This window comes from Bos grunniens, chromosome X, assembly GCF_055505025.1.
Source record: "Bos grunniens cultivar Pamir isolate PY7600 chromosome X, Bosgru_T2T1.0, whole genome shotgun sequence".
NCBI classification, from domain to species: Eukaryota; Metazoa; Chordata; class Mammalia; order Artiodactyla; family Bovidae; genus Bos; species Bos grunniens.
Window position 1 is genome coordinate 39,128,380 of NC_141194.1, and position 18,009 is coordinate 39,146,388.

Consider the following 18,009-nt stretch of genomic DNA (forward strand, 5'->3'; position numbering starts at 1 on the left):
ATGATGTATCCACACACATATGCAGCCTTGTCCAAAATATTTTCCCCTCCTGTATAGTTCTTGCCAATATTGTTAATCTGTGGGTTGACTTCAGACCAAAATAAATCTCCCAGCCCTGGCCACCAGCTAGCTAATTTTACTTTGTAACCAGGGAATAGAAAGTACGGGCCCTTGGCCGACCATTCTGTGTTTATTTGGCTTTCTCTCTGCTGCAGTTTAAAAATCACATTTGGAAAAGTGGACCCTCTGTGCATAAGAACAGCCACAGAGAGAAACAACAACAAAGACGAACGGGTTGAAAAAGGCAAGTCCTTCCATTCCCCTCCACATTTGTCTCTCATCTCAGGATTCCGATCATCCCCACTGGCCTTTTCCACGATGTCTAGAGTTGTAAAATGGGCCCCAACGCAGAAGAATACATGGCCTTTCGGTGAGGATTTTCAACTGAATATCGCCTGGGTTCTGGAGCAGTTAGAGGAAGGAAGTGGGTAGAAGTTTACCATGTCTGCCCTTGAAGGGACCTTGGAGGGCATCTATTTGGTCCAGCCCAGCCCACTGAAGGGCAGGATTTCCTCGCAGTTGAGAGCACAGAGTTAGAGCCAGACAGCCCTGGGTTGAACTAGTTCTCCACCACGTCCTCACTGTGTGGCCTTGGATGAGTTTACTAACCTCTGCCTTAGTTTCCTCATCTGTCAAATGGGGAAGATGATCATCATACTACCTCAGAAGATTGTAGCAAGGACGAAATGAATTAACATGTAAAGAAAGCATCAGGAAGAGCACGAAGCATCCAATGAGCATTTGATAAGAGAAGGAAATCAGGCTCAGAGGAGAAGCAACCTCCCCAGGGTCACCTGGGGAGTTGCCAAACTGAGCTGGACTCGGTGAAAAAGAGGAGAGGTTACTGCCTCTTGGAAATTCTGACTAATAACTGTTTCTCTGCCTGTGTTACATCATCCTCACTCAACACTTGGCAAGACCTCATGTGGAAGTCAGGGTGCCACGTTCCAGTCCAGGCACGCTGCTCACCCACGGTGGCCCTCCTAGCTAATGACCTTGGGGCTGGAGGGTCTCTGGGGTTCCTGTTGGCACTAACATCTTATAATTTGCGATTAAGGTCTGTACCCTCCATTCGAGTCAAGTCTGTCTTTTTCTGCAACATTCTTTTTACTGTTTTTTTTTTTTTTTTTCTCCATTTTCCTCTGACATTTTGTCCAACTGTATCCTATGCACATCAACATCCAGGTTTCCTTTTGGCCATCCCACTCTACACCTTCCACGTTGGCCCCTCTCCCCTTCCCCTCTGCTAGGGCAATCATGGGCTCCCACTGGCCCACACCTAGCCCTCAGTTGCCAGGTTCAAGTTGATTAGACAGTCTTGGAGCTACCTTGAAAGTTACTATGTAGGCGCCTTGAAAGTAGGAACTGGATTTCATGACCCACTTTAAAAGTCTAATAGAGTGCCCTTGGCAGAGTGGCTTATCAGTTATGGTTTGTTGACTGGTTCCAAAATGAGTGGGGGATATTGGATGAAATCTTGTATTATCAAGGCTCCCTCTGGTACATTTAGTACAGCTGTCATAGAATGGGTATCTTAGAACAATTAAAATTTCAAACTTGAAAATTTCAGGCTGCAAAATAGTAATGTTACATATTTCCTTTGCTGCCTTTCTCCCCAACCCTATTCCATATCCCCTTTCCCTAAACTACAAGCGTGAGTCAAATGTTAGGTTGCCACCTGTTGGTGCAGTGAGGCATTGCAGCATAGCTCTACAAGATATTGTAAATGCCTGGAAGGAAGTGAACAGAGATTGAATTTCTGGGAGGTGAGTCTCTAGAGTGAATGCGGACATTCTAGGAATCAGTGAACTAAAATGGACTGGAATGGGTGAATTTAACTCAGATGACCATTATATCTACTACTGTGGGCAGGAATCCCTTAGAAGAAATGGAGTAGCCATCATGGTCAACAAAAGAGTCTGAAATGCAGTACTTGGATGCAATCTCAAAAATGACAGAATGATCTCTGTTTCCAAGGCAAACCATTCAGTATCACGGTAATCCAAGTCTATGCCCCAATCAGTAACACTGAAGAAGCTGAAGTTGAACGGTTCTATGAAGACCTACAAGACCTGCTAGAACTAACACCCAAAAAAGATGTCCTTTTCATTATAGGGGACTGGAATGCAAAAGTAGGAAGTCAAGAGATACCTGGAGAAACAGGCAAATGTGGCCTTGGAGTACAGAATGAAGCAGGGCAAAGGCTAACAGAGTAGCAAGAGAACACACCGGTCACCAAACACCTTTTTCCAACAACGCAAGAGAAGACTCTACACATGGACATCACCAGATGGTCAATATTGAAATCAGATTGATTATATTCTTTGCAGCCAAAGATGGAGAAGCTCTATACAGTCAGCAAAAAAAAAAAAACAAGACCGGGAGCTGACTGTGGCTCAGATCATGAACTCCTTATTGCCAAATTCAGACTTAAATTGAAGAAAGTGGGGAAAACAACTAAACCATTCAGGTATGACCTAAATCAAATCCCTTATGACTATACAGTGGAAGTGAGAAATAGATTTAAGGGACTAGATCTGATAGACAGAGTGCCTGATGAACTATGGACAGAGGTTCGTGACATTGTACAGGAGACAGGGAGCAAGACCATCCCCAAGAAAAAGAAATGCAAAAAAGCAAAATGGCTGTCTGGGGAGGCCTTACAAATAGCTGTGAAAAGAAAAGAAGCCAAAAGCAAAGGAGAAAAGGAAAGATATACCCATTTGAATGCAAAGTTCCAAACAATAGCAAGGAGAGATAAGAAAGCCTTCCTCAGCAATCAATGCAAAGAAATAGAGGAAAACAACAGAATGGGAAAGACTAGAGATCTCTTCAAGAAAATTAGAGATACCAAGGGAACATTTCATGCAAAGATGGGCTTGATAAAGGACAGAAATGGTAGGGACCTAACAGAAGCAAAAGATATTAAGAAGAGGTGGCAAGAATACACAGAAGAACCGTATAAAAAAGATCTTCACGACCCAGGTAATCATGATGGTGTGATCACTGACCTAGAGCCAGACATCCGGGAATGTGAAGTCAAGTGGGCCTTAGAAAGCATCACTATGAACAAAGCTAGTGGAGGTGATGGAATTCCAGTTGAGCTATTCCAAATCCTGAAAGATGATGCTGTGAAAGTGCTGCACTCAATATGCCAGCAAATTTGGAAAACTCAGCAGTGGCCACAGGACTGGAAAAGATCAGTTTTCATTTCAATCCCAAAGAAAGGAAATGCCAAAGAATGCTCAAACTACCACACAATTGCACTCATCTCACACGCTAGTAAAGTGATGCTCAAAATTCTCCAAGCCAGGCTTCAGCAATATGTGAACCGTGAGCTTCCTGATGTTCAAGCTGGTTTTATAAAAGGCAGAGGAACCAGAGATCAAATTTCCAACATCTGCTGGATCATCGAAAAAGGAAGACAGTTCCAGAAAAGCATATATTTCTACTTTATTGACTATGCCAAAGCCTTTGACTGTGTGGATCACAATAAACTGTGGAAAATTATGAAAGAGATGGGAATACCAGACCACCTGACCTGCCTCTCAGAGAAGGCAATGGCATCCCACTCCAGTACTCTTGCCTGGGAAATCCCATGGACGGAGGAGCCTGGTAGGCTACAGTCCATGGGGTCGCAGAGTCGGACACAACTGGAGCAACTTAGCAGCAGCAGCAGCAGACCTGCCTCTTGAGAAACCTATATGCAGGTCAGGAAGCAACAGTTAGAACTGGACATGGAACAACAGACTGGTTCCAAATAGGAAAAGGAGTATGTCAAGGCTGTATATTGTCACCGTGCTTATTTAACTTATATGCAGAGTACATCATGAGAAACGCTGGGCTGGAAGAAGCACAAGCTGGAATCAAGATTGCCGGGAGAAATGTCAATAACCTCAGATATGCAGATGACACCACCCTTATGGCAGAAAGTGAAGAGGAACTAAAAAGCCTCTTGATGAAATTGAAAGAGGAGAGTGAAAAAGTTGGCTTAAAGCTCAACATTCAGAAAACGAAGATCATGGCATCTGGTCCCATCACTTCATTGGAAATAGTGGAAACAGTGTCAGACTTTATTTTGGGGGGCTCCAAAATCACTGCAGAATGTGATCACAGCCATGAAATTAAAAGACGCTTAAACTCCTTGGAAGGAAAGTTATGACCAACCTAGAAAGCATATTAAAAAGCAGAAACATTACTTTGCCAGCAAAGGTCTGTCTAGTCAAGGCTATGGTTTTTCCAGTAGTCATGTATGGATGTGAGAGTTGGACTGTGAAGAAGGCTGAGCGCCGAAGAATTGATGCTTTTGAACTGTGGTGTTGGAGAAGACTCTTAAGAGTCCCTTGGACTGCAAGGAGATCCAACCAGTCCATCCTAAAGGAGATCAGTCCTGGGTGTTCATTGGAAGGACTGATGCTAAAAAAAAAAAAAAAAAAAAAAGGACTGATGCTGAAGCTGAAACTCCAGTACTTTGGCCACCTCATGCGAAGAGTTGACTCATTTGAAAAGACCCTGATGCTGGGAAAGATTGAAGGTGGGAGGAGAAGGGGACAACAGAGGATGAGATGGCTGGATGGCATCACTGACTGATAGACATGAGTTTGGGTAAACTCCAGGAATTGGTGATGGACAGGGAGGCCTGGCGTGCTGCGATTCATGGGGTCTGAAAGAGTCAGACACGACTGAGCGACTGAGCTGAACTGACTCTGTAGAGTCAGATGTGGCCCAGAGAAATACCTTTCAGATTAGGTTGACCCAAAGGGAGGGGAGAGGGCTAATAGCAGAGGGGAATCCTGGAGTAAGAGAGACACTACTGAACACTCCAGGGGCTGTAGAGGGAAAAGTAATCAGTTATTTGGAGACACTAACTTCTGAAACACCTAATACTGCTAACGTATGTTTAGTAAAGCTCTGTATGCCACTGGGCTGACTGCCAATAATCCTGCCTTTCTCAAACCTTTGCCCTTTGTCAATATTGTTGGAGCCCAATTTAAAACTCCACTAAAGAGCGAAGAAAAATGAGATTTCACTGTATATATTGTTGGGGTGGGTTGCACTTTTAAAAGATGCCTGCCATAATATCCCATGTGTTTTTCTGCAGTGTGACCCACCACGCCTCCATCAGGTAGACAGGTCTGTTTCTCTACTGCTTTGAACCCAGGTGGGTCCTGTGCCTGCTTTGACTGATAGAATGAGGTGGATTCAGCTTTTGGGCAATGAGTCCCTGACATCCTGCTGCTGCTGCTGCTAAGTCGCTTCAGTCGTGTCCGACTGTGCGACCCCATAGACGGCAAGCCACCAGGCTCCTCCGTCCATGGGATTTTCCAGGCAAGAGTACTGGAGTGGGGTGCCACTGCCCTCTCCGCCCTGACATCCTAGAGCAGTACTATTTCAGTTCACATCTGCTGCTTCTGATCAAAACACTGTCTTGTACTTCCTGAGAGAGCGAGCACTTCCTGCCAGGTGTCCCCTTGTGCCCGCTGTGTGGCTGTGGGGTTCAGTGTCTCTCACGCATGCTAGCATGGCGCTTGGTGCCTTATTTGCAGGCCATGAGATAGAACCCACGCTTTTGCCTCCAGAAGCTCTTGTGGGTGGGATTGTGCATTAGATAGCAAGAGTCCACCCACACATTTTCTTTTCAAAAACTTTAGTGATGATTTACACATAATAAAATACGCCTATTTTAAGTATACAGATTGATGAGCTTTGGCAAACATAGCCCATGTGACCACCACCCATGTAACCACTACCATAATCAAAGTGAAGTCGCTCAGTCGTGTCCAACTCTTGGCGACCCCATGGACTGTAGCCCACCAGGCTCCTCCGTCCATGGGATTTTCCAGGCAAGAATATTGGAGTGGGTTGCCATTTCCTTCTCCAGGGGATCTTCCCGACCCAGGGATTGAACCCAGGTCTCCTGCATTGTAGGCAGACGCTTTACCATCTGAGCCACCAGGGAAGTCCCATAATCAAAGTCTAGAACATTTTCATCACCCCAGAGTTTCCTCGTGCCCCTTTGCAGTCAATCCCCTCCTCCCACCCCGCAGCCAAGCATTGATTTGCTTTGCCCGTAGAGATCAATTTTCGTCTTTTCTGGTGTTTCAAATAAATGTAATCATATAGGATGCCCTCTTATGTGACTTGTATTTATGTGACTACATAATATTTTCTTCAGCATGTTTTAGAGGTTCATCTATGTTGTGTGTACCTGTAGTTAATTCCTTTTTATTGCTGAGTAGTCTATCTTTGTGTGGATATATCACAATCTGTCTATTCTTCTATTGATGGACATTTGGGTCAGTTATAAATAAAAGTGCTATGAATGTTCATCTACAAGGATTTGTTATCATATGTTTTCCTTTCTTCTAGGTGAATACCTAAGAGTGCTAATACAGGTTTATATGACAAGTGTATATTTCACTTTATAAGAAATTGACAAATTATTTTACATGCCCACCAGCAAAGTATGAGAGTTCTGGTTGCTCCATATTCTTATCAGCACTCAACATTGTCAGTCTTTTTACTTGTAGCATCCCTGGTGAGTGTAAACGTACCTCATTTGCCCATACGTTTTTTGTTTCTTACTTTTTAAAAAATTTATTCTTAATTGCCCACAGGTTTTTAATTGTGTCCTCTGTTAGAAAGTGAGCAGGAACTTGATTTTTCACTGCTCCATCCCCTAGCACCTGGAATGGTGCCAACACCTGGAACAGCCCCCAGTACATGGAATCAGATCAGATCAGATCAGTCGCTCAGTTGTGTCCGACTCTTTGCGACTCCATGAATCACAGCACGCCAGGCCTCGCTGTCCATCATCAACTCCTGGAGTTCACTCAGACTCACGTCCATCGAGTCAGTGATGCCATCCAGCCATCTCATCCTCTGTCCTCCCCTTCTCCTCTTGCCCCCAATCCCTCCCAGCATCAGAGTCTTTTCCAATGAGTCAACTCTTTGCATGAGGTGGCCAAAGTACTGGAGTTTCAGCTTCAGCATCATTCCTTCCAAAGAAATCCCAGGGCTGATCTCCTTCAGAATGGACTGGTTGGATCTCCTTGCAGTCCAAGGGACTCTCAAGAGTCTTCTCCAACACCACAGTTCAAAAGCATCAATTCTTCAGCACTCAGCCTTCTTCACAGTCCAACTCTCACATCCATACATGACCACAGGAAAAACCATAGCCTTGACTAGACGAACCTTTGTTGGCAAAGTAATGTCTCTGCTTTTGAATATGCTATCTAGGTTGGTCATGGAGAAGGCAGTGGCACCCCACTCCAGTACTCTTGCCTGGAAAATCCCATGGATGGAGGAGCCTGGTGGGCTGCAGTCCATGGGGTCGCTAAGAGTCGGACACGACTGAGCGACTTCACTTTCACTTTGCACTTGCATGCATTGGAGAAGGAAATGCCAACCCACTCCAATGTTCTTGCCTGGAGAATCCCAGGGACGGGGGAGCCTGGTGGGCTGCCGTCTCTGGGGTCGCGCAGAGTCAGACACGACTGAAGCGACTTAGTAGCAGCAGCAGCAGGTTGGTCATAACTTTCCTTCCAAGGAGTAAGCGTCTTTTAATTTCATGGCTGCAGTCAGCATCTGCAGTGATTTTGGAGCCCAGAAAAATAAAGTCTGGCACTGTTTCCACTGTTTCCCCATCTATTTCCCATGAAGTGATGGGACCGGATGCCATGATCTTCGTTTTCTGAATGTTGAGCTTTAAGCCAACTTTTTCACTCTCCACTTTCACTTTCATCAAGAGGCTTTTGAGTTCCTCTTCACTTTCTGCCATAAGGGTGGTGTCATCTGCATATGTGAGGTTATTGATATTTCTCCCGGCAATCTTGATTCCAGCTTGTGTTTCTTCCAGTCCAGCGTTTCTCGTGATGTACTCTGCATAGAAGTTAAATAAACAGGGTGACAATATATAGCAGGCAATAAATATTTTTGGAATGAGTGAATTCATGTCTCTTTCAGTTTTTGTGTTTCCTTAAGACTGATTTCTGTAGGGGATATTGAGCAAAGAGAATTTATACACTTACAGTTGTGAAAGATACTGCCAAATTGCTTTACAAAAAATACTGAACTAATTTACCCTCCCACCAACTTGAGCTACAGTCAATTGTTTCCTTTTTTTTTTTTTTTGCCAGGGGAACAGTTGAAAAATGGTATTTCATTTTGGTTTTAATTTTGTATATTACTCATCACTGGGTGAAATTGAACATCTTTTCATATGTTTTTGTGTCTTATGTACTTCTTCATCTGTGATTTGTGTTCCTATACTTTGCTTTTTGTAATTGGACTGTTTTTTTTCTAATTTGTAGAAACTCTTTGCTTATCTGAGATAGTACCATTTTGCCGGTTATGTATGTTGCAAACATTTTGTGGAGTCACAAGCAGAATGGTTCAATGATGACTCCTGGAATCCTTCTGTTGTTGCTTGCTCAGGCTGAGAATCTCTGCCCTTCCCTCAGTGGGAGTGGCTGTGACTCAACCCAAGTTTGCTTTGGGCTGAGGGCTCCCCTTCCTCCCATGCATACCTCCAAGTCTTGAGTGTTCCCTGTATGTAAAGCCTCTTCAGCCTACACGATTAAAAGGCAGCACCCAGAGTGGACTGAGGAGAACACAGGGTGTGTGTACCTCATCTTGCTGTGTACTTGAAAAATTTCCCAATAAAACCTGCTCTTCCTACCCTTTCCATGTGGCATTGTGGTGTTTGCCTTCGCCTTCTTCCCCACATTTTTTCTCCCAGTGTGTTATTTATCTTAGACATTGTTCATGATGTCTTCGTTTCATATGCAAGGTTTTACTTCTACATCGTCAAATCTGCCCATCTTCTCCATGACTTGTGGATTTCACGGCTTGCCTAGGAAATGTTTTCTTATCCCAATCATGTAAAATATTAGTTTCTGTTTTCTTCTGGTTCTTTCATAGGTTTTTAATGTATCGTTCCTTATCCACCTGGAAGACATTTTTGGATGTGGAGATGCCCACCTCCTAGGGGTCAACAGCAGGGTTTCTATCCTCAGAGCCGCTCTTGGAGTGGGTTACTGTGCTAGATTATTTATCTATTGCTGTATAACAAATCACACCAGAACTTAGTAGCTTTAAACAACAGCCGATCTGAATTACCTCACCGTTTCTGTGGGTCAAGAATTTAGGAGCAGCTTGGCTCCATGGTCTGGCTCAAGATTCTCATGAGGTTGTAGTCAAGATGTTGGCTGGGGCCACAGTCAACAGAAGGCTTGACTGGGGCTGAGGGATCCACTTCCAAGATGGCCCACTTTTATGGATATTGGCAGGAGGCCTCAGTTCCTCACTGTATGGCCATCTCCATAGCACTCTCTGTAAAGTATCCTCATAGCATGGTAGCTGGCTTGCCCCAGATAGGTTGACCAACAGAGAGCAGGGTGCAAGCCACAGTATTTTTTTTTTTTTAATATTTATTTTTGGCAGTGCTGGGTCTTCACTGCGGCATGGGCTTTTCTCTAGTTGTGGTGAGTGAGGGCTACTCTCCAGTTGCGATGCTTGGCTTCTTGTTGCAGTGGCTTCTCTTGTTGTGGAGCCCTGGCTCTAGGGCATGAGGGCTTCAGGAGCTGCAGCTCCCTGGCCCTAGAGCACAGGCCCAGTAGTTGTGGCACACAGGCTTAGTTGCTCCGAGGCATGTGGGATCTTCCCGGAGCAGGGATCGAACTCGAGACTCCTGCATTGGCAGGCGGACTCTACCACTGAGCCACCAGGGGAGCCCAAGCCACCATATTTTTGATCTAGCCTCAGAAATCACACTCTGTCTTTGCCTACAAGATCCTATTGATCAAGGCAGGAATATGCAGGGACGTGAGCAATGGGAGGTGAGTAATGGGAGGTGGGGCTCTGTGGAGGTGAGCTGCCACGTGCACTATAGTCAACATTTTTGGCTCTCTGGTCCCTGGCCCTGGGAATGAGGGTCCTGTGGGTCCAAAGTACGCTCGAGAAAGCGAAGAGCTGGGAAAGTGAAGAGTGGTCCAGTGGTTAGGACTTTGCGCTTACACTGCCAGCACTAGGGTTCGATCCCTGGTCGTGGAACTAAGATTCCACAAGCTGGGCTGCATGGCTGGAAAAAAAAAAACAACCCAGTGAAGACCTATTAATATCAAAGTGAGACAAATACTCTAAATGTCTGAAAAGCAAAATGAAAATTCTGTCTATGAACACAGGGGTCCCAAAGACTCTTAATTTTGCTGTTTTAGAATTCAGGAGAAAGACAGATCATTCAGAATCAAAGGGAGTGACAGGGTGAGAGCATGACCTCGTCTGCATTCCTGCAAGCTCTCGCTGGCCCTTGCTAGTTATGTTGGTCAAAGTCCAATCAAGGATACAGGAACTATTCTAGGTGTTTGGAGCAGTTGGAACTTAATGCATAAAATTGTTTACACATGTGATGGAAAATGGAGAAGGGGGGGCAACATTGAGATAAGTGCGTGCAGGAAGCGTATGTTGGCCCTGAAGCTGGAGGGATGCAGGAAGACTTGGACCACTGGGGCCTGGAAGTCGGCTCAGGGGGCAGACACTGGAGCTGCGGTGGTTCTACCCTCTGGGATCTGCAGCCACTGAGGAACTCCTGCTCCTGAAGCAGACAGCAAGGAGAAGCAATACCCTGAATTGTCCCTTCCTCCTGTCCTGCAGTGTCCTTTCAGCGCCTTCCATGGACTCCAGGAATCACACAGGCAAAGCCGAGCCGAGGAAGGGGAGGAGTGGGGAGGAAAGTGAGGGCACGAGACTGGGGACTGGCACATTGGTGTCAGGTGTGTGGCAGATTTTATTCCCCCCCCAAAATGCCCACAACAATATTTCTGGTCCTACCTCTTTTTCTAGAACCATGGCACCCTCCCATCAACAGGTAGAGTCTGAGTCCCCCTCCTCCATCCTGGGTGGAACTTTGTAATTAACTCCATAAATGGAAGGAGTCACAGGTGATGCTCACTGGCTGCTGGGGCTGGGTCATGAAAGGTGATACAGCTTCCCACCTGGGATGCTTCTCTTCCAACCCAGCGGCCAAGCTGTGAAGCAAGTCCAAACCAGCCCAAGCGAGAGGCTGCACGGGGAGGCTCATGGGGAGAGAAATTGACACCCCAGCTGATAACCCACATCATCCCTCAGCACCCCGCCTCTCCAGTCTCTGAGCCTTCCAGTTGAGGTCCAGACATCCCGGAGAAGAGACAAGTTGTCCCCGCTGTCTGAATTCCTGACCTGAAGTATCTGTGAGCATAATTATTATTTTTTTTATGTTACTGAGTCTCGGGAAAATTCATTCTGCAGTGTATTGTAACTGGGACAGCTGGGGTGAGGGGCAGGAGGCATTCAGGTATATCTTTGGAGCTCCAGGGCAGTATCAGCTTCCTCTCAGATATTCTGTTTTGGGGCGAATCCCAACCAATAATTGGAATTGGTTTGCGGGTACATGGCAGCTGGTCTCATTCTCCTGCAAGTTCTTATAACTTTGTTTTTGTACCCGTTCCCTTGGAGAATTCATGAGTTCATTTTATGCGTATTTATTGAGGGCCTAAGCTGTGCTGGGCAATGGCTAGACTCTGGAAAACAAAACAGGCACAGTTCCTAACTTCAGCTGGAAAACAAATCGCCTTATAAGTAAATGCATAATTACAAATTGAGATAAATGCTCTGGAGGAAAAATGTCCAACGCAGAGAGAATGTAACAGGGGATTTAGATTTTGTGTGGGGTGTTGACAAAACCTCTCGCAGGAAGTGAGCTCTCCCCATCTCTCTCTCCCAGCCCCCACCTTCTCCCCTTTGCTCTCCGATGCTTATTTCTTCCAAGCCATGAAAGCTTTTATGATACACTTTAAAGCTCAGGGAACCCTACTAAATGCCCTGTGGTGACCTAAATGGCAAGGGAATCCAAAACAGAGAGGATACATGGATACATATAGCTGATTCCCTTTGCTGCACAGCAGAAACTGACACAACATTGTAAAACAGCTACTACATACTCCAATGAAATTTAATTTAAAAAAAGTTAGCCAAAACAGGATTTCCTAGTGAAAAGGTTAGCCGGACACACCTATACTGAAAAGCATTTACTCTAAAGAAACCCAAATCACCGGGGTTGTTTTTTTCTGGGTGACACATGAAAACTAGGACTCTCTCCCTCAAAGGGTGCCCAGACAGTGCCTAGGCATCAATTTATCATCGAGTTTTAGGAGAGTGGCTGACCGATATGTGCGGCCACTCTCAGCTGTAGTGTTTTCTTGAAGGGCGACAGAGGATGAGATGGTTGGATGGTATCACCAACTCAATGGATATGTGTTTGAGCAAGCTCCGGGAGTTGGTGATGGACAGGGAAGGCTGGCGTGCTGCAGTCCATGGGGTTGCAAAGAGTTGGATACTACTGAGTGACTGAACTGAATTGAATGAAGCTCAAGCGTAGTGAGACCTCTCCGGGGAAAGAGAAGAAGGGGGGGCTTCGGGGAGGCAGGGGAGCTGCACGTGGAAAGCCCCGGGCACAGGGACTGGCTTGCCGGCTGGGGGCGAGAATGAGGAGCAGCTCAGGTCCCCTCACAGCCACTGTGGTGTGCTCCATGTCTGTCTCTGCATAGAGAGGTGGGCCTGAACTGCTATTTCCAGCAGGCTCCATGGGGAAAGGGGCAGCTCTGAGACCATGCCCAAGGCTCTTATTTCCCTATGACTGGAAAAGGGGGGTTCCTTCAGAGATGGGGCTGGGTCTTTCCATCTGCTGCCTTTTCACAGGGCTGTCCTGCTTGTGGTGGCATCCGTGTGGTCCATCAGAACTAAGCTCACACGCAGCCTCTTGTATGTGGTTCCCTGTGGACTTGAGAGCAGACCTGGGTGGGTGACTCCATCCCCTCCGCCACTAGCAGTGCCCACATCCGCACAGCCTGGTTCACCAGCCTCAGAAGATATGCTCATTCAAGATCCTTGCAGGGACCAGGGTGGTCCTTAACACACAGCCAGACTTCAGAGCCCCAGCCTTGCTTCACGATACTGTCAGGGCTCCCACAGCAGACAGGAAGATCTACCCCCTGGGCCTCGATCCCGGCTCACTCCATCTGGATCTGCTCTCAGCTCTGATTATTCCTGCTCAAGATAACAGAGGCCAGATGTACAAATGGGTGATCACTGTGGACATGCCCACCCCTATCTTTTGTCAGTGGCCAGGACAGGAATACACACAAAAGCCCACATTCTGTGTCTAAATAACTAAAAATCAAAATCAAGCTTTCCAAAGTTTGTTGACAAACGTAACTTCACAGTGATGGGAAAGGTCAGGTGTGAATTTCAGTCTTGGATTCTGCAGCGTCTGGCACTGGAGCACCGATGACTCCTAACCACCACCAGCCCCACCGCCCTGCCCATTCCCATCCCACCCTGGAAAGGGCCTGCTGTATGTATATGCTCACCCTCTAGCCCACCAGTCCAGTGCTGTCTATTTTCTGCCCTCCCCAAATTGCCCCTGCACACATTCACCTCTGGGCCACCTAAGGGTGTGGAGAAAGAGTGACGTGTATCCTTGGGAGGACAGATGAGGGGATGAGGTCCGGGCAGTCCCTGGTAGTGAACTTAGGGCTGTCTGCGGGGGGAGGAATTCTGGGGTCCCAGGATCCCAGAGCATGACTAGAGGGGAGACGAGGCTCCAAGTGGGTGTCCCTTTGGTCTGATGGATGCCTTGCTCCATGGGCAGAGATATGGCCAGAGCAGGACCCTGTAGAGCATGGGGCTGAGGCCAGGGGCCGTGATTGGCCAGTTCTAATGGTACTTCTAATCCTAGAGAACAGACCAAGTCATGCTGGGTAGAATTGCTCTGTGTCCTTTGAGCTATCACTCATTTCTTTTCTGTCTTCCTGTGCAGCTACTAGGAACCTTCATTTGGGCTATTCACCGGCTTGGCACCCATCCTTCCAAGGCTGATGTTTGAAATATTTCACCACCATTTAGGACAGGCAATTGAGCAATCAGATCAGATGCCTGCCCAGTGCTGAAGCGGAGTTCTGGAGGCCTTCTCCTGGGCTAGACATTGACTCTTCTGTTGCTAGGTGACAGGGAGATAGAGGAGGGGTCAGGGCCATAAGAAGGGACACTGGGGACAAGGCTTGGGAAAGGGGCCATTTATCATCAGTATGGAGATATTTTACTATTTTAACCACAGTGCTGCTGTGCTCGTGAATATCAGCTCTGCCTTCTCCCCGTCTTCCTTTGACGTTATTAGGGGCAGCATTCTCTGCAGCTAAAAGATTATATTCCCAGCTTTGCTTGAATCTTAGAGATGGCTCATAATATATATAAGGGCAAGTTTTCAAAGGGCTCTTTTGACTGAGAAGAGTCCTCTTTGCCCCTTGCCCTTCTCCTTCTTTCTATACCTCTCCTGCCTGCGATGATGATGGCTGGAGCTGCAGCAGCCATCTTGTGACCTTGAGAATAGATGCCCCATGCTGAAGAAAGTAAAGCAGAAACAGAAGAAACTTGGGACCCTGATGACTGTAAAACTGCCACACCAGCTCTAGACTGCCCACTGCTGGACTCTTTTTTTATGAGAGGATAAACCTCAAATTTTAAGACTCTAGTTAGGTCTCTGTTATTAGCATTTAAATTTGATTGCTAATTCATTTGAGTTCCAGTCCTCAAGGCCCATCTCTCCATGGTCAGGGATGTGGCCAGAAGAGGAATCCATTTGGCATGTGTCTTCCATGGGCTAGATGTATTTTGTCAGCTAATCCTTAAAACCTTTCTGGCAACTGGTGTTACTTTCCTCACTTTGACGGTTGAGAAAACTGGTCTGAGAGGTTAATGTGGCTTGATTGGTGGCAGAACTAGTGCCAAGGCCTGGGTCTTGCACCATCTCCACCATACTTGTCATCTATACAGGCAGGACTGGGGTCTCTGGGGACAGTGCCTAGGAGGTCCTCTGAGGCTGGGCAGTGTGGGAATGGCCTTTGCAGATCCAGCGGTGCACCTGGCACTCAGACAGGCATCTGTCTGCCCAGAAAAGTGGTGTGTGTAGTGTGTGTGAAAGGAGACTTTAAAAATCTCCTGTCTTCCCCTGTTGTTATTCTTGAAAGAAAAGCTCAGAAAATCTCAGTGGAGCTATGAAATAGAGGGTAGGGAGTTGCTGTGAGGCAGGTAGCAGGCAGCCTTCTGCCTTCCAAGTTCAGTGAAGGAAAAAATCCCTGGGCAGAGGGAGAGCATGGAGGGAGCCGTCTCTGAGGTGGGGGCCTCGGAGGGGCCTGCCAAGGTGTTCGGGCTCCTTAGGCTTGGAGGTTGCTCAGCCCGGTACACTTGTTCCCTCCAAGCCTGAAAACCCAGCTTCTCCCCGGTCTCTAAGGGCAGCCGCAGTAGGAGGACCATTCTCTGAGGCGGCTTTATTGTCCCAAAGGTCACTAGTGGATGCTGATGGAGGCCCAGAACCTGGAGGCTGGTCTTCATCCCTTCTTGGACGTCTATGCCTGACACTTCCATTCCTAGTACATTTTGAACGAATAGAGAACTGTCCATAAGCCTGAAGCCCTCACCTTCCTGCAGTTCGGCCGATGTTCTACATGACCTGTTTGTCTCTTCAGGGCCCCAGGCCTCTCCCTCATCCTCCCCTCCCTCTGCCCAGGTTCTTGCAGAGGCGAAGCAACCTGACAGCCCCCACAGAGAGCATGCCCTCGGCAAACCAGCTTCCCCAGCACTGGAGAAGGAGCAAGCAGACGCAGGGCCTCCCTGTCCCTGACTCCCCTCGGAAAACATGACCCACCAGGCCCTCCCGACAAGCCCCCCAAGCCTCCTCCCCCTTCGCAGGCTCCCAGGCAGAGGAGATGGAAAACAGAGCCTCCTGAATGTTTAACTTCAGCGGAGATGATAATAACTTTCCCATGGACGCAACTGTATCCTTTCCCTGTGTTCCTGCGGGGATCCCGAAACTCCATACGGTTCTCATTTGCAGCTCGTTCCTGAGGAGGCCTCATTTCCTCGCCACACACCCCTGATGTGGTCAGGGTCTCCCTCCCACAGCCCAGCCCGAGCGGGGGTGGGGTGCAGACGTCCCTGAGCTGCTCCCTCTTGGCTGTCCCTGCTCCTTTGCCTGCCTGGCCTCCCCCAGACCCCTCTCTTGGCCTCTGCCCTTCCTCTAACCACCTCCCCTCCCAAGGCCTCAGACCTTTAAGTCTCTACTCCCCATACCCAGGGGTTGTGGTCAGGACTGGGCTGTTCCCCAGGCCATTGTGCCCTTTGGAGAAGCTTCTCCCACTCAGCCTGGTAGGCATGTTGAATGATTCCACGGTCACCATTAGTGCTATATCCTATGTGAATGGCGCCTCCTGGAGTTAGAGACAAATGACTCTGCTGGTAGGTCCTAAAAGAAGAATAGGTTCAAAGTTAGGAAAAGACTCCAACCCGCTCTTGCCAGGCAGCTCTGCCCGCGCCCCCCTCCCCACCCACCAAACTCTTTTCAGCACACACCTCTCATAACTTTGATCTCGCAGGAAGCCCAGAGGAGTTGAGAGGAGGAAAGAAAAGAACAATAGACGTTTGGTGGTTTTTTAAAAAACATGTTCACATTCCTGGCATCTCCCAAGCTTCAACTGCCACCCACCCCCCTGCTTCCATGCGGGTATGGAGTGGGCGTCTGTTATCAGCATTTGAGAAAACGGATGAGGCGAAGGACTCAGGGAGGTGAAATGATGAACCTGGATGTTAGAGGCAGATCAGGGCCCCTGAGGGGCTAGTTCTGCCTGCTAGACTCTAGTTCAGAGTCAGAAGGCAGGAGGGGAAGAAAGAGTGAGGAGGCCGTGGGCTTAGTAGTGAGACATGTGGATGGTGGGGCCAGAGGCTCTAGGGGAAAGCCTCCTGCTCCACCATTTGCAAATCGGGTAACCTTTTATGAGTCACTTAGCTTTGCTGTGCCTCAGCTCCCTCATTTGTAAAACAGATATTAAAATAGGATGGAAAGTCTGAAGAAAACTGCCAGATGTGAAGTAAGTGCTGTGATTACTATTGTTATTAGATGTGGGGAGGTCGGATGAAAGGCTACTTCGAAATTGGCTTCTCTCACCCTCTGGCCCACCTCCCCACAATGCACACTTGGAGGTCTTTGAGGACAAGTAAGCCCCATGGGGGCTTCTCTGGTGCCTCAGACGGTAAAGGATCCATCTGCAATGCAGGAGACCCGGGTTTGATCCCTAGGTTAGGAAGATCCTCTGGAGGAGAGCATGGCAACCCACTCCAGTATTCTTGCCTGCAGAATCCCATGGACGGAGAAGCCTGGTGGGCTACAGTCCATGGCATCCCAAAGAGTCAGACATGACTGAGTGACTAACACTTTCAAGCCTCATGGACATGGCTGCTCTTGCCTCTGCATCTGGCTGCCACTGAGGTCACAGCCCAGTGGCTTCTCCACCCCTGCGCCCTCGCCACATTGGCAGCTCTCTCGGCTCCAGTAGTGCCCAAGAAACACCCACAGAATCCTGAGTATCTCCAAAGAAGCAAGAGCTCTGAGTAGTCCTCAGGAGCCCGGCTTGCCATCACAGGCTGGTCCTTCTGGGCAGTTCTTTTGTCTCAGGCTGGACCCAAGGTAAATAGATGTGATTAGGAGATCAAAAGGCTTTCCACAGGTTTGGCCCGAGGGGGCCCTTTGATCTGCTACCATGCCTTCAACACGCACCCCATCATCTCCACCACCCCTGGAGTCCTCTCTGCTAGGAAACCTCTCCCTGCTCTCATCCCTAGTCTTATCAAAATGCTGCCTCAGCACTCAGTGCCAGGTTGGTGAGCCTTGCCTGTTGATGACCTGAGTGCCCCGCCTCCCAAGTGTTTGCTAAATCACCAACATGAAGCTGAAGCCAGCGTGCTCAAGCAGGTCTGCCAAAGCCAAACAGTCTCATTTTGAGCCTCAGTTGCCAAACCTGAAATTTCAACATGTTTGTGAGTGGTGGATGGGTGAATCTCGTCTGCTTCTTGGGCTATCTA

The 18,009-nt window shown here is 47.7% G+C and overlaps 1 long non-coding RNA gene across 1 annotated transcript in view; it reads left to right on the forward strand.

The window, feature by feature from the left end:
• Positions 1 to 11,147: 11,147 nt before the first annotated feature.
• LOC147340181 (uncharacterized) overlaps positions 11,148 to 18,009 on the forward strand; it is a 274,415-nt gene continuing 267,553 nt past the window's right edge. Inside the window, exon 1 of the long non-coding RNA XR_015158633.1 lies at positions 11,148 to 11,288. This is a non-coding gene — a long non-coding RNA (uncharacterized LOC147340181). The remainder of the gene's footprint in view (positions 11,289 to 18,009) is intronic.